This window comes from Uranotaenia lowii, chromosome 2 (assembly GCF_029784155.1).
Source record: "Uranotaenia lowii strain MFRU-FL chromosome 2, ASM2978415v1, whole genome shotgun sequence".
NCBI classification, from domain to species: domain Eukaryota; kingdom Metazoa; phylum Arthropoda; class Insecta; order Diptera; family Culicidae; genus Uranotaenia; species Uranotaenia lowii.
In genome coordinates, this window is record NC_073692.1 from 354,791,861 (window position 1) to 354,806,355 (window position 14,495).

General features: G+C 34.6%; 1 protein-coding gene across 4 annotated transcripts in view; it reads left to right on the forward strand.

The window, feature by feature from the left end:
• Positions 1 to 339: 339 nt before the first annotated feature.
• The window catches only part of LOC129748667 (GTP-binding protein Di-Ras2), a 454,908-nt gene continuing 440,752 nt past the window's right edge, over positions 340 to 14,495 (forward strand). For all 4 annotated transcript variants that reach the window (XM_055743338.1, XM_055743341.1, XM_055743342.1 and 1 more), the window contains exon 1: positions 340 to 1,407. The gene's annotated coding sequence lies outside the window, so the exon portion shown is untranslated. The remainder of the gene's footprint in view (positions 1,408 to 14,495) is intronic.

Genomic DNA, 14,495 nt, shown 5'->3' on the forward strand with positions numbered 1-14,495 from the left:
GTTCACCGTTCGTGTGTAACTGGTCTCCCTCAACTGATAAGAGATTGAACTACAACGCTTTGGTCGTTTTCCCCCTCCGATTTCCACATTGGGGATGGTAACGTTTATAACCTTTTGAAATACTCATTGATGCTGCTGCTGCTGCTGCCTGTTGAACCATCTTTTTCGACTAGGACTAGCCACCGTCTGACTCAGCGGTCTCGCCTTTTAGATTTTGTTCGTTCGGAGAATATGAGCGTGAAACCATAGATACTAGGGAAGGACAGAGTTGGAGCTTTTCCCAATTTTGTTGGATGTGACTGACTGTTACTTTGGTGGACTTACTCCGCGGCAGCCGGCCTCAGTGAATCAGTTTTCCCAGGGCCATCGGCGAGTACGGTCGTGTTTTTCCGGAGTTCCTCCCGAACGAGACGACGGTTTCCGGCGACTAACTTACAGAGGTAGAAGAGCTTCCGGTTTGTGTGTGGTGTGAATGCCATCTGGCGCCTAGATTGTTGCTTGTTGCAGATTTCCTCCCACCGAAATTGGCGCGTGGGGAAGCCTAACTTGTGGGGTTTTCTCGGTCTTTGGTGCGTGAGTGTCAGTGTGTGTGGGTCTGGGAGGACCCGCTTATCATCTATCCGTCTATTTATTGGGGTGGAGATTTGCGAGGAGGTTGTGGCGAATTCGATTAGTGCAGAGAAGTAGCAATTCAAAGCCAAAGGATTTCGGATTCCGGATCCGTTTTTTTTTATCTAGCGCGTGTTCCGGCTCTGCAGATTAAGTGATACTCTATCCAGCAGCTTAGTGAAAGTTTTCACTTTTCCGGGAGTTTATTACTGGTAGGGATTCCTCGTAGGTGTGTGAATTTTTCCCGTGAAAAGCTCCTAGCTCGGGTATCAAATGTCGGCTGTTTGTGGTGAGTGAATTTGATGGGACGATAATAGTCTCGGATCATCGGGCGTCGTAAATCATAGAGGATAAGTTTTCTGCCCAGCCAACCAATATAGAGTGAGGAGGGCATATCATAAAAGATCCGAAAAAGGTGCAAAAGTGTCTACACACAATCTCGTGAGTAAATCAAGAAGACGTAAGGAAACGAGAAATCTCGTTAACAGATCCTTCCCCGCCAAGCCCGACCTGACCTGACCCTGGCAATTTTTACTATCAGCAGTGCGCCGCGCTATCAAAACACACGGTTGTGGATGATTTTGTGGGTGTGAACAGCCTTCCATCCAGAGGTCTTGCCCCCAGATATCGTAAAAATTGTTGTGTGGAGCAGCAGCTCCAGGAAGAAGAGAGCAAACTGCTGCAGCACCCGGCAAATAAAATTGAAAAAGTTCAACTGCTTCTGGCCGTGTGAAGTCGAAGAGATCATTGGAGTGGTTTTCCAACACCCATCATACGGAAATCGCCGGAAACGAACGGGTAAGAAAAGTTTGCGGTTCTGACTGAGCTCGGGGTACCAAACCTACACTTTTCCACAAAATCCACCCATCATCCCCCCATGCGCCCCCACCACATCATGATGTTGTTAGAAAATCTTTTATGATGAATTAATTAAATCACGGATCTCTCGTTCTCGTTTGGTCCCCGGCGGATGGAGGTTTCTAATCCTTTCATGTTACAGTGCAGTGTGCTGGTAACTAGACTAGAAGTGCTGAAACCAGGGTCATTTTCGTGAGTGGTTCCGATAATTTGATTACCGTGTGGTTTGAGGGCAATTTTGAAGTTGGCGAAGTTAAAGAAGTAATTTAGGTACCGTAAAATGAGGCAAGATTGATCACTTTTTCCAATATTTCTCGATTATTTTTTCTGATAAGGGGCATGTGGCATGTTTCATATTATTAAAAAAACCAATATTAAACTCCTTTGAACGTAAAACATGGTTGCAAAAATTTATAAGACTACTTTAAATTTGATTTCAGAGTCGATTTTGTCTTTGTTTAGAATTTGATGCTTTGAGATAACATTGATCAGTCTCTATTTGACGGTTTTAACGAGTTTTCTTGATCATAAAGGATACAAAACACCTTGATAATATTTACAAATGCTAGTAATTGATAAACTGGGGCAGTTCGTGTGTAAAGGTCGAACAACAATTAAAATCGAAAGATAGACGATGAAGCTGCATAAATTAAGGGGCTAAATTTTTAACATTACTTATAAAATTTTGCCTTCATACTGTTTTCTAGGCCCTCACACAATTCCCCTTTAATTTTTTCCTTCAAACTTTACCATTTGATAAGGTTTCTACCTTTTGTCCTAGACTGGCTTACTCTTGGAAATACGTTCCTATTTTTTAAATATAAAAAAAATACCTCAAAATACAACAAAAACTACACCGAAACTATAAATTTTCTAAGGAAAAGGTTGAGCTGTCACATATATCAACCTGCTGCTTCTAAACGCTTTAATTTCATCAGGAAGGGTGTTTATTTGCGAGCCTTTGAAAAAATTGATATTTCAAAATTTTGAAATAACATTTTTACTTACATTTGAAATTCTCATAAACAAACAAAATTTTACCCAATTTGAAACTAAACATGAATGATTTTAAATGTAGAAAAGGTTTTAAGATATTTTAACTTTAGACTTATATATTGATGATTAAATGGCAAAGTTTCATGTTGAATCAACCACGGTGATCAATGTTACCCCGTTTTACGGTACTTTTTTCATGATTTGAAAAGGATTGCTTTTTTCGAAGTAATGTCAAAGTAACATTAGATTGAAAAAACAGCGTCTTAGTGATACCAATAATTTCACACATAGTATTTAATAAATGATTTGCTTTTAAGATAGTACAATTATAGGGGAGAGTGAGGAAACTGGATCCCTGGGATGACTTGATCCCTTAGTAATATCTGGTAACTGAAATCTCTTTCAATAATCTAATATTCGAGAAAAATATGCAAAATGAAGCATAACTATGCTGTTAAAGTTACCTTAAAACATACTATCTTTTTAATTTAACAAAATGAGAAAAAAAGATCATTTTTTATCATTTCAAAACGATATCGATATTTTAATTGTTAAAAATGATACAATCCTCATACCGCCATATTTCCAGAGCAATTTTCGGTAGGGATATTTGGAAGTAACAAGTTGGAGCCTAAAATACTACTTATGTCATGTGAAATGTCCTCTGAATTTCAAACCTGCAGTTGGATTAGATGGGAGACATCTGACTAAAGTGTTGTTTGGGCCTTATATCTTAGAAAAAAGAGCAATAACTTCTTGAAGCTGATTTTAATCAAGAAAATTTTTTAGCTGAAGTGTTTGTAAGAAACAGAAATCAATAATGGTTTTTTTCATAAATGACTCGTGATTATTGCTGAGTATGATATAACTAATATTATCATGAATATTCCAAACAACAAATTTTGATCGATAAAAAAACATTTAATAAAATGATTTTGTTTAAAATAATCAAATTCTTACTTGTCTGATATAGATCAGGTCTTTTTCTAAGATTTTTAAACTGTTACACGAGTAGAAAAATGATTTAAATGATAGTTAATAAACCTTTTCTCAATTGATTTCGTTTAATTTTGGACAAAGATTAAGGCCCCGTATATAAAGGATCAAGTCTCCTTGAATGAAGAATCAATTCTTCCTTCACTTAAAAAATTTGAATTTCTTAGCACCAGAAAAAAAGGATTCTTATTTATCTCCGGGATAGCATAAATACCATCCTGATTTTCGGAGCATATTAACTTGATATTACTTGCTGCCAAAAGCTGTAAAAGAAGATGAGTTGTTAAATTTTCCCAGATCGAGATGATGAAAAAAATTGGATCATGTCTCCCTACTTTCTCTGGCATATTAAAAAAAATACTAGAAGTTGATTAAACTTTTCACGGTACATCTATGATTGAAACGTTTTTCAATACGTTTTACTGTTTTGATTGATTTCTTTTACGTAGAAATCTCATTAGGACAAGCTGCGTAAGGCCTGTTTCGACTCAAATTGCATCACGGGGAAAACGCTGGCACGAGGCATATTTAATTCATTTTAATTAAACACCATATCCTTACAATCGCTTTTTCAACCTAACACTGTTCTTTAAATTTTTAAAGTTTTTTCTTTACAGAAATAAACTTTCTATCAATTTCTTCCTTGGGATTTAACCCCTCGAGATGTTTAAGTAGGGTTTACTTTAAAAAACCAGTATTTTTCTAGACGTCTTACGCAAGGTTGTTGAAAAAATTCTGTGTTCTGACGAAAAAAAAATCTGACTTTCTGTGATTTTACCATTAATTTCATTCAAAAGTCATGTCAAATTGCGACTTTTTTACAATTTACTTAAGAAAAATCAATTAACATTACCAATTTTATCATATTATTCACATTCAGAGATAATAATCCAAAATTTATATGGACATAAAAAATTTAATTTCTATGCTTATGCTTACGCGTATGCTTATGATCAGAATGGGGGTAGGCTTAATAGCGGCACGTTATCCAAACATACGGGAAAATTGTGCCTAGCCTTTTTTTTATCCAAGATTTCATCATTTACCTGAGAAACCTGAAAAACCTATAAAAGGAAGAAATAAATTCAATCTATTTAAGATGGCATAAAGCCTTTCCACTAGGGATTATTAGCATTAAAGCTCTTTTCTACATTCGGTAAGGAATGATAGAATGTTTTTTAAGTTTAATTTCTTAAACTCAGATTCGCTTAAAGCGTAAGATCCCAGAGTACGAAAACGTAGTCTGGCAAATGAGGGACAGTTACAAATAAGATGGAAGGGATCTTCCACATCTGATTCACAACTACCACATACTGGAGATTCAGCACGCTGAATGTTGTGCATGTGATAGTTGAGTTTACAATGACCGGAGAGTGCTCTGATCAAGATGCTGCAATGAGATTTATTTAAAGTTAATAAGTAACTCGATATGATTGGAGATGGTTTTCCTAAAAATAATTTAGTTTGACGACAAGTGTCCAGCTCTTCCCAGTATCGTTCATGCTGGTTAGAGGACCAAGTTTGAATTTGGTTTCTGAACCAACATGGTGATATTGGGACAGCCGGCTCTGGTCCGTAAAATTCCTTTTCCGACCCAGCTCTAGCGAGTTCGTCGGCGCATTCGTTTCCAAAAATTCCCTTATGTCCGGGTACCCATAGAAGGTTTAATCCATTGCCTTCAGCAAGTTCTTCGATTGCTTTCCGGCATGCGATTACCAGTTTTGATCTAGAACTGGAAGCACTGAGTGATTTGATAGCTGCTTGGCTATCTGAACAGAAATAAATTGTTCTGAACATAATCTTCTTTTGAAGTGCAATTTGCACTCCATACATAATAGCATCTGATGCTTATGATACATACACAGCCAGATCTTGTCAGCATCCCGGTGAATAGTAAAAGTACACATACTATTCATCTTAACTAGGCCGGGCCCACTGTGCAGTATTGAACGCAGAGACAACTGGAACACAAGGAGGAAGGAACGTGGACAACAGTACCATACGTTCCCGTGATAGGACAGTTATTACGTTGGGAGCTCATCTGCTAATAGTGAGCTCCTAGATGCCGATTCTGGATTATTCTTCCTTATTTGGCTGGAAATGAGGTTATTTCACTCAGAAATCCAAAATCCAATGGAAACTTTTTTAATTTTTAGAGTTTAAAAAACCAAAACTTTTACTAAAATTTCTATTAAAAATCTTAAAATTTTGGATTTCTGTGCACCACATTTCTGGTCATCGACCTTGGATATAGCGCCATTGCTCACTCTTGAAAAAAAAAAATTAGATAAAAAAGAAAGAACGTGATTTAAACCTCCATGAAATCTTTTTAAAAAATGCGTTCGAAAGATTTCATGGGAAACTACAATAGTATTAAACATGCTTACCTTTTCTATATGGTTTGTCAAAAATATTATACCACCAAATACGACGAACATACAATTTGTAGAATAGGAAAATTTACCTTATAGCAAACATTTATAACTGTTTAAGCACAAAACGTAGAAAGCTTCTAAAACTGTTGATTTTACTTGGCATACTTCTGGTTCGTTCATAGTTAAAAAAAATGTTTATTTATTATTTGAAACTCTTTGATTAAAAACTAGTTAATATCACATCGAATAAGAATTCGTTAAAAAGTTTAGGAACATTGTTCCACATTTAAATTTTTCGTGTTCAAGTTAGTACGAGTAAGCAAAAATTTACATTCAATCGCAGCAGTCTGAAAATGAATGCAAAAGGAACCAATGATGTCGGTAGAAAAGAAATTTAATTTTAAAAAGAGAAAAGAAAAAAAAAACGTCCAAAATTTTAAAATTCTGTGAAATCTGTGAATATTTCTAAAATTCTGTGTTCTGTGATACAGATTCTGTAATGAAAATTTGCTAAACATTCTGGGAATTTATAGATTTTTCTTTGATTCCGAAAATCTTGGTCTTGAGATTCAGGACATTGAGAGGATTAATGTCCTTAGGTACAAAAGTGACCACCATGGGTCCAGATATCTCTAAGGCATTACTTGAATACTTGAATGATCGAAAACATGTTGAAATGGAGTGAAAGTCTGCCTTATAGGTTAGTTGGGCATTTTAACTTTTTAAAAATTTCACTTAAAACTGTCAACACATGTTTGTGCTTATGCATGATCACTAATTATAAATCTATTTTAACTCTATTTTTGCTTCATTTTAATACTCAAAGTTTCAAATCAAGTTTGAAAAAACAGTCGCCGTTAACTGTAAGGTTTCAAGTTGTTTCAACACGTCCCGAAACAATTTGAGGATTTTATCAGAATTTGTACAAAATAGATTTGCATCTTAGGTTTTTGAGTGACGCCAATTTTTTCAACTTTCATAAAATCGACAATTGAACAAATACTGTGTCAACGATACATTTAAAACTATCTTGATGCAAATGTTCATTCATATTTAATGGGTTTTTTTTCTACAGCGTTTTACCATGATGAAATTTTAGGCCTTATTTATGACAATAATGGCAATTGAATTCTTTCCAATTTTAATGCATAAATCTTTCGAAAAGGTCATAGAGTACGTTCATATAAACCTCTAAGACTTATAAAACTTTAAATTACCAAACGTGCTTTCTCCAAACGAATTGAAATCCAATAGTCTTTACGTCTGAAACACTTCTAAATCTAACTCCTTATTAATCAATAAAGAAACCCCAAGGACGCCAGAAAATGCCATGCATAACCTTTTTTTTTATAAACAGTGCTTCAGGAGATTCAGAATAAATTTAAGGTAGCATTTATTTAGATCTCATAGACTTATGGATATAATTTTTAGGAGCTTTCTCTCAGATAGGCCGAAACAAATATAAAAATATTCTAATTTTCGATATTTAACAACCCGATTCATCAATTTTGTGCAATATGAATAATATGCAAATTTTTTAACATACAAGCTTTAGTCCAATTTGTTGTAATCTATTGAAAATTTGAATAATTTTTTCGTGATGTCCCAACTCTAAGTGACAAAAGATGGATTTCAAATATGTACGATGTTTGCAAATCTTTTATGTTCATGTAGGTATGTGTTAAATTGAAATTTATATTTTTGTTTGTTTTCAAGAAACTAAAAGCGTTTTTGAAATATTCGATGTTTTAATGTGTACTGCACAATAGATTTTTTTTCGATAGTTGTAGGCAAACCTAAAAGTAACGTATAATAAAAGTCTTCCTTGCTTTCTTTTGAAAAGTTTAGTAAAGTAATTTTAATGATCCGTTTTTTTAATCCAACACGTTTGCCATATACGGGGAAAGTTCATATAACGTTCAATGTGTCTAATACGCTTTACTAGTATTTTCAAGAAACTGTAACATTATAAGCCTGAAAAATGCTACCGATATGATTTTAGTGCTGTGATTTGCCAAGGCAAGTATGATTTTTTCCTTAAAATGCATATAAAAGTTTCATTTCGATGTAAATTTTAAGACACTTTCAATAAGGTGTCACCAAGCGAAGGAAAATGAAGAAGACAATTTTTGCTGATGCATCGACAGAGGGGAATGTAAACTACACATTAAACGAAAATTACCGAGATCGGTAATTATTTAACCAAATTCTTAACATGTAGAGTTCGTTAAACTGTTGGGTAATTTTTCCATGGCCTAGCTGTGACAGCTGTCAAATATTATGGACCTTTTTCGGCTGATCATGCATGTCTAAGGGGGCATCCATATATTACGTAACGCTCCTAAGGGGGGGGGGAGTAAGCTCGAGCGTTACGAATTGTGACATAGGGGAGGGGGAGGTATACTCATCGTTACGTAACGATTTTTTCCTTGAAAAATTCAGTTTAATTGCGGTTTTTTAGATGTCATGCAATTTTTTGCAGAATAATAAGCAAACCAAAATCAGCTTGAAATTTGTCAGCTTCAATAAGATTGAAACTGGTTTGTAACCTTTCCTCTTTAAAGATTCTGAGATAGACTCCATAAAATGTGCATTGGATATCCGTGAAATAACCGTTGAAAACCCGAATATTAGATACATTTACTCCCAAGAACTCAATCCAATCCTAAAACGGAAATTTTATTATTTTTTCTCAATTGATTCTAAAAATGCAATTTTGAATATTCCGACGAATATTGCTAAGTGAAGTATATTTCGCATAACAAGTAATGCACCTTGAACAAAATAAAGTAAACAAGGTAGATCATCAGTTAACAAGCACAGATCAACTCGTAATAAGGCAATTAATTTATTTTATCAGAGAGTTGTCATCAATGAGAACTAAGAAGCGATTTGGATAGATATTGATTCCGTTTTGAAGAACGTTAAAAAATGTATGTTAACATCTTTTTTTGCCTTCGAAAATCAGTATTTAAAAACATGAGAAAATGTAGAGGGCGTGGAGGGGGGGTAATTTTCAGCGTTACGTAATTTTCATAGGGGGGTATGCCAAACTGCCCGGTTTAGCCCGGATATTTAATAATAAATTTGGGAGCAGTCCGGCTCCGCCCAATTTCATTGATAAAAGCTAGGACTATTCCTTGATTTATCCATGAATGTGTTGTTTTGTTTAATTATTCCAACAAAACCAATTTTTTTGAAATCATTAAAGCTTTTTTGGAAGCCTAAAATACGAGTTAAAATCTGTCGATGAGTTTTGATGAAAAAGGTTTTTTTTAAATTTTTGTTCTTGATTTTTGTTGAGTAATTTCCGAGTTTTGTCAAAATTTGCCCAATATATTATCCGGATTTTTGTCGTCAATTTTAAAATCAAATACCAGGATTTTGCCAGGTTTACGAGTTAAAAACTGTCGATGAGTTTTGATGAAAAAGGGTTTTTTTTTCAATTTTTGTTCTTGATTTTTGTTGAGTTATTTCCGAGTTTTGTCAAAATTTGCCCGATTATTATCCGGATTTTTGTCGTCAATTTTGAAATCAAATACCTGGATTTTGTCAGGTTTAAAAAAAAAATTAACTGGATTTGTCCGACCCGGATACGTACTGAAAAAATTTTCCAACCTTATATTACCACCAAAAGCTGTAAAAAATCGGCAATATTTACCGAAAAATTGGTAGATTATTACCGGAATACCGGTAAGTTTTACTGATAAAATCAGTGGTATCTACCGAAAAATCGATCATTTTTACCCAAACACAGGTGGTGTTCAGCGTAATACCGGTATTTTTACCGAAATTTTGGAAGTTCTCGTCAAAATATCTACAATTATATCCAAAATGCCGGTAGTATTTACCGAATACTGTAAAATTGTTTTCCAAAAATTGTAAAACGTTAGGTAATTTCAGCTTATGATTCATAGTGTATCACGACAGATGAACAAATCTCGAATCCCAAATCATCACGCGTAATACGTTGTGCATTATAAACTGAAATTAAAGAACGTGTTATGGTTTTGGTAAAAATTACCGACCATTTTACAGTTTTCGGTAAGAATTACTGGAATTTTCAGAATTCGTTCCGTTTTTTTCCTTTATATTTATCCTTTATATTAAGAGTATCAGCAGCGGTCAGGTGTCAAAGCTATAATAGCACCTAATTTTAACACTCTGGCACCGTACCGTACCAGTGGGTTTCAAACGAGGCGCTATCTAGCTCCTTGGTGTTAAAAAAGTGATTCAGGAGCTAAATTTGAATACCGATCAACTCTTGGATTGACAGGTGCTAAAGTGTCTAGGGTAAATTTGCAAAACAAAATACCAACAAACAACAACAAAACCTATCGGTGCGACAGCAGTGGCAAAAAAATTCACTTACCGGTGCGCAAATGAGCTGCTTTTTTTAAATAAACCTGCAATATGTCCCGGATTAACAGCTGGGAGGAGGCGAGGAGTGCGCTCAATGAGTTTGTTTACAAACAGAAGAATATTTGATCAGTTGTTCAGTTATTGTTGGTAAACAAACTCCATGAGTTCTGCAGTTGTAGAACCAAAATGGCCAAAATGGCTGAATCAAAAATACGAAAAACGGTAACACCCTCTATATAAACACACACCTTGGATAGCACCTGCCGTTGCCGATACTCTAAAAAGAATAAAAATTAACATACTTGGTTCCGCAGGACGTCCAGTGAGACCTCCGTCTCGTCCTCCGATGCAGAATGTCATGGAATTGCCTTATACGTTGGATCCGACCTCGAAAGAGAATAAAAGAGATCACTATTGAAACATCAAATCATCCGAATTTTCTGCAATCTCACCCGTCGTCTTTGCTGAACGTTTCTGGAGGTATTTGACAGAGCGTCAGTAGGTCAAACATATTTTTGCAATGTTTTGTGGTGTCTTCGGCTCTACAACACAGTTTAGTTCTGTGACTTTTGATAACGTTTTTTAAAAATAAAGATTTTCAATCAGTTAGATAAATGAATCAAAGTAATGAAAAATTATTGGCATTTGTAGAAAACACTTTTCTTCAGCGACTTCACTCTTTTTTGACTTGAAATGTTCATGGAATACATGGCAAATTGGCGATTCGCTTAAACAGGGCAAAATAGAGCATGCTCCCCTAAAATAAAGACGTTATGATTTTTCGAACCTATCCTACTAAGGAATTGATTTATTTTATCCTTTCTTTTCAGAACTTAGCATCGCCGTGAGTTTTCATTGTGACTTCGTAAAAGACATATCAAAACAAATCGAAAGCATTGTGTAAAAAATAACAAAATTACTCAATTAAAAAAATGTTTCTAAAATATTTTTTTAAAAATGTGTCGTTATTGCAAAGCTCCTTTCTTTCTTCATGATTTTGTTTGAGTTTTTACTTCTCTCATATTTGATTTTTTATGTTAAATGAAATAAACATTATTGAATCCTAATTAAAATTTCCATCGATGCACGATCCAAATAAATATTGCACATTTTTCAGCAGAAATCAACAGTACAGAAGTGCTGTACTGCCTTCGCATTGTTTATAAGAAATAATGACTTATTTAATGTCTAAATAGTCTTATATATGAAAATGGAGGAATTTTCTTTGTAATACCATCACGAATAAACGGAATAAAGTCAGTCGGAATGAAGTAAAATTTGGTATCCGAGGGTTTTTTCGGGTCAGAGATGGCTTGTATAATAGTTTCAAGAATCTCACTTTTTATGGGGTCCTATACAAAATCAACTAGAAACGGGACAAAACTTGAACTACTTGAAGACGATTTTGATGAAAACTTATTCACAAGTACGAAGAAGTTAAAGAACTGTAGATAAACATTTTCCAACGATTTATTAAGTAACGGGTTAAACGAAGTTTACCGGGTTAGCTAGTTTTAAATAAATGCAGATTTTGTTCATATTTAATTTCGAAAAAGTTAAATTAAAACTCTAAACAGAAAAATCGAAATATCCTTAAAATTCATTTAATATCGAGATATTACACAAATAATGTAATAAAATTTTACTTTTAAATTTTGATTACATTTTGTAAACAAAATGAGTTCTTATGGTTCTTTCCGTTTATAGTAAAAGTTTAGACTTCAAATTAGTTAATTTGGTCAAACTTTAGATATAGAACGATACACATTTTAGGAAAATGAGATATTAAAGCTTCGGTTGATCAAGTTCAAGATCAAGATCAAGAAAATTACTATTTAAAAAAAAAACATGAATAAACACTTCTGTAGTGACATGTATTATCCACACATTTTTTTGTTAAATTTTAATCTCCTTCGTTATGGTTCTGAATATTTTTTAATCCTGGTTTTAATTTTTGTTCAAAATTATTTTTTTATTCGAACAAAATATTCAACATAGAATTGAGATTTATTATCAGCACGTTTATGCTGATTTCTTTTGGGGATTTGTATCTTATCTTATCTTATCTTTAATTTATGATCGCTATTACTTAAAATATTCTAAACATTCCAGTCTTCCAAATATCGCAAGCTGTGGAGCAACCACGTTAGACCGAGCGAAACTTTTCTCCCATCCATCTTTTCATACATCCACTCGACGTTGGGAGAAAAGTAAATGCACAATTCATCAAATGGAAAGGACGCATTAATTGGAGAGTAGAGAACACATTCGCTGATGGAGTGGCTCCAGAATGTTACATACTGGTGTTTTTCGCTAAACGTTGCGCTTCTGGTTTTTCCTTTGACGATTAACTCTTTAATACATATAGTAGTAGATTCTGAATCAAAATTCTTATTCCGAATAAAATAAACGCAAATTCTAAGTCAAACTTCTAGGCGTGCTACTCTCTGGAGCCACCACTTAATGTATTTTGTTCAATTCTAGAAATTTTGAAGTACACTACGACAGGATGTTTCCCTGACTGATGAGTAAGGTACCCAGAAGATTAGGAACTCATTTAAAACATTAAATATCAAAGGGTTAAATCCCTTTGGAACATGCGGCAGTGGGACACGACCGGTGAAACCTTTTTCTGTACATTCACAGTTTCTGTCACACATGTTACCTTCCCCTTGTCAGGCAGAAATGAAAAAAAAATCCAAACCTTTGGGGTAATTTTCATGTTTCGTTTCAATGTTCCGTTTCGGGTTAAAGATCAGGGTGGTTAATCCCCCAGGGCGCTGCGGGGGTGTTCGGTTCTGATTTTGCTCTTTGATTCTACATTTGTGTGTATGTTATCCAAAAAAGGGCACAACGGAGCGATGGTTTAAATTCCAGCTAAGGGTATTTAATGTGGAATAAATGGAATGAAATGCGGGCGATTGGTCGAACAACGTGTTCAAAAGCTGGATATTAGCCGAGTGAACCCTTCTCAATGTTTTTCAATGTTGTGCTTTTATGTGTGGGAGGAATAAATTAAGTCATAAAAGCAACAGCAATTTGTAAGCCGTGTATTTTTGATTTTTTTTTCTTAAGTCGTGAAACAAATAGGGATGAAGTTTAATCATTTTCAATGTCAGCACAAATTTTAAAACAAACCTCTCTTTTAAAGCAAACATTTTTAAAATAGGAACTTTTCAAAAAAAAAAGTTTGGCTCGAATTAAATCAGAAGCTTACAACTACCTTCTGAAGTGAATCATCAGCTAGCTGTCACCCAAAAACAGTTCCTCATTCTGACTCCAGTCTCAGATGATAAATGATTTGGAAGTCTTGGAGCAAAAAAAAAAAACGAAATCGGAGACCTGTCACGATTGAACTTTCCCCGGAGATAGTCGATCCATAAAAGAAGAGAAAAATTCATTTTCCCCAAACTTCAATCATTCCAATTTTCGGCGGCACCAGAAAATCAAACAGATTGAGGAAGACGGATTCATTGACATCGACCGACCGGCTGACGCTGTTGATGATGACGATGTTGAATGATAATAATGATGACGACGACGATGACTTGGGGATAGGAAAAAGGGACCGACGCTTTTGAGCCAGTTAATTGTCGTCGATTCCGGCTCTGGCTCAGAACTTCGTCACTTCCAAACCGAACCAAACCAATAAAGAATCCTCCGGTCATGGTTGCCACAATTCTAGGCCTGGAGGGAGGCAAACCAAATTTCGGGCCAAGGTATTTTTGAATAATTTTGTTCTCCAGAAGGAGCTTTTCGGGTGTCTCCCGAGAATTGATGAAAGTAAAATTGAATTATAAATCTCATTTGGAGGGAACTTTTCCGCCCCCGAATAGTACTAATTAATCGGTTTGTCCTTTGGGCTAGCATATTGGCAAAATTGATTTCGAACATCCTCATCATTCCAAATTTTGAATTCATATGTTTTTTTTCCGATTGAAAGGATGCGAAATATTTGGGGATCTCTTATCTCTAATTGAAATTGATTGTTTTTTTTTGGGTTTTTTTTTCACTAGACCTTTTACAAAGGGCTTGAAAACAGCAAAACCTACAGCTTAAAAGCAAAAGTTAAAAACATAAAAATTAAACCTTGAAGCTTCAAGCATAAACCTGAATTTTGAATCTTGAATCTTAAATCTTGAATCTTGAATCTTGAATCTTGAATCTTGAATCTTGAATCTTGAATCTTGAATCTTGAATCTTGAATCTTGAATCTTGAATCTTGAATCTTGAATCTTGAATCTTGAATCTTGAATCTTGAATCTTGAATCTTGAATCTTGAATCTTGAATCTTGAATC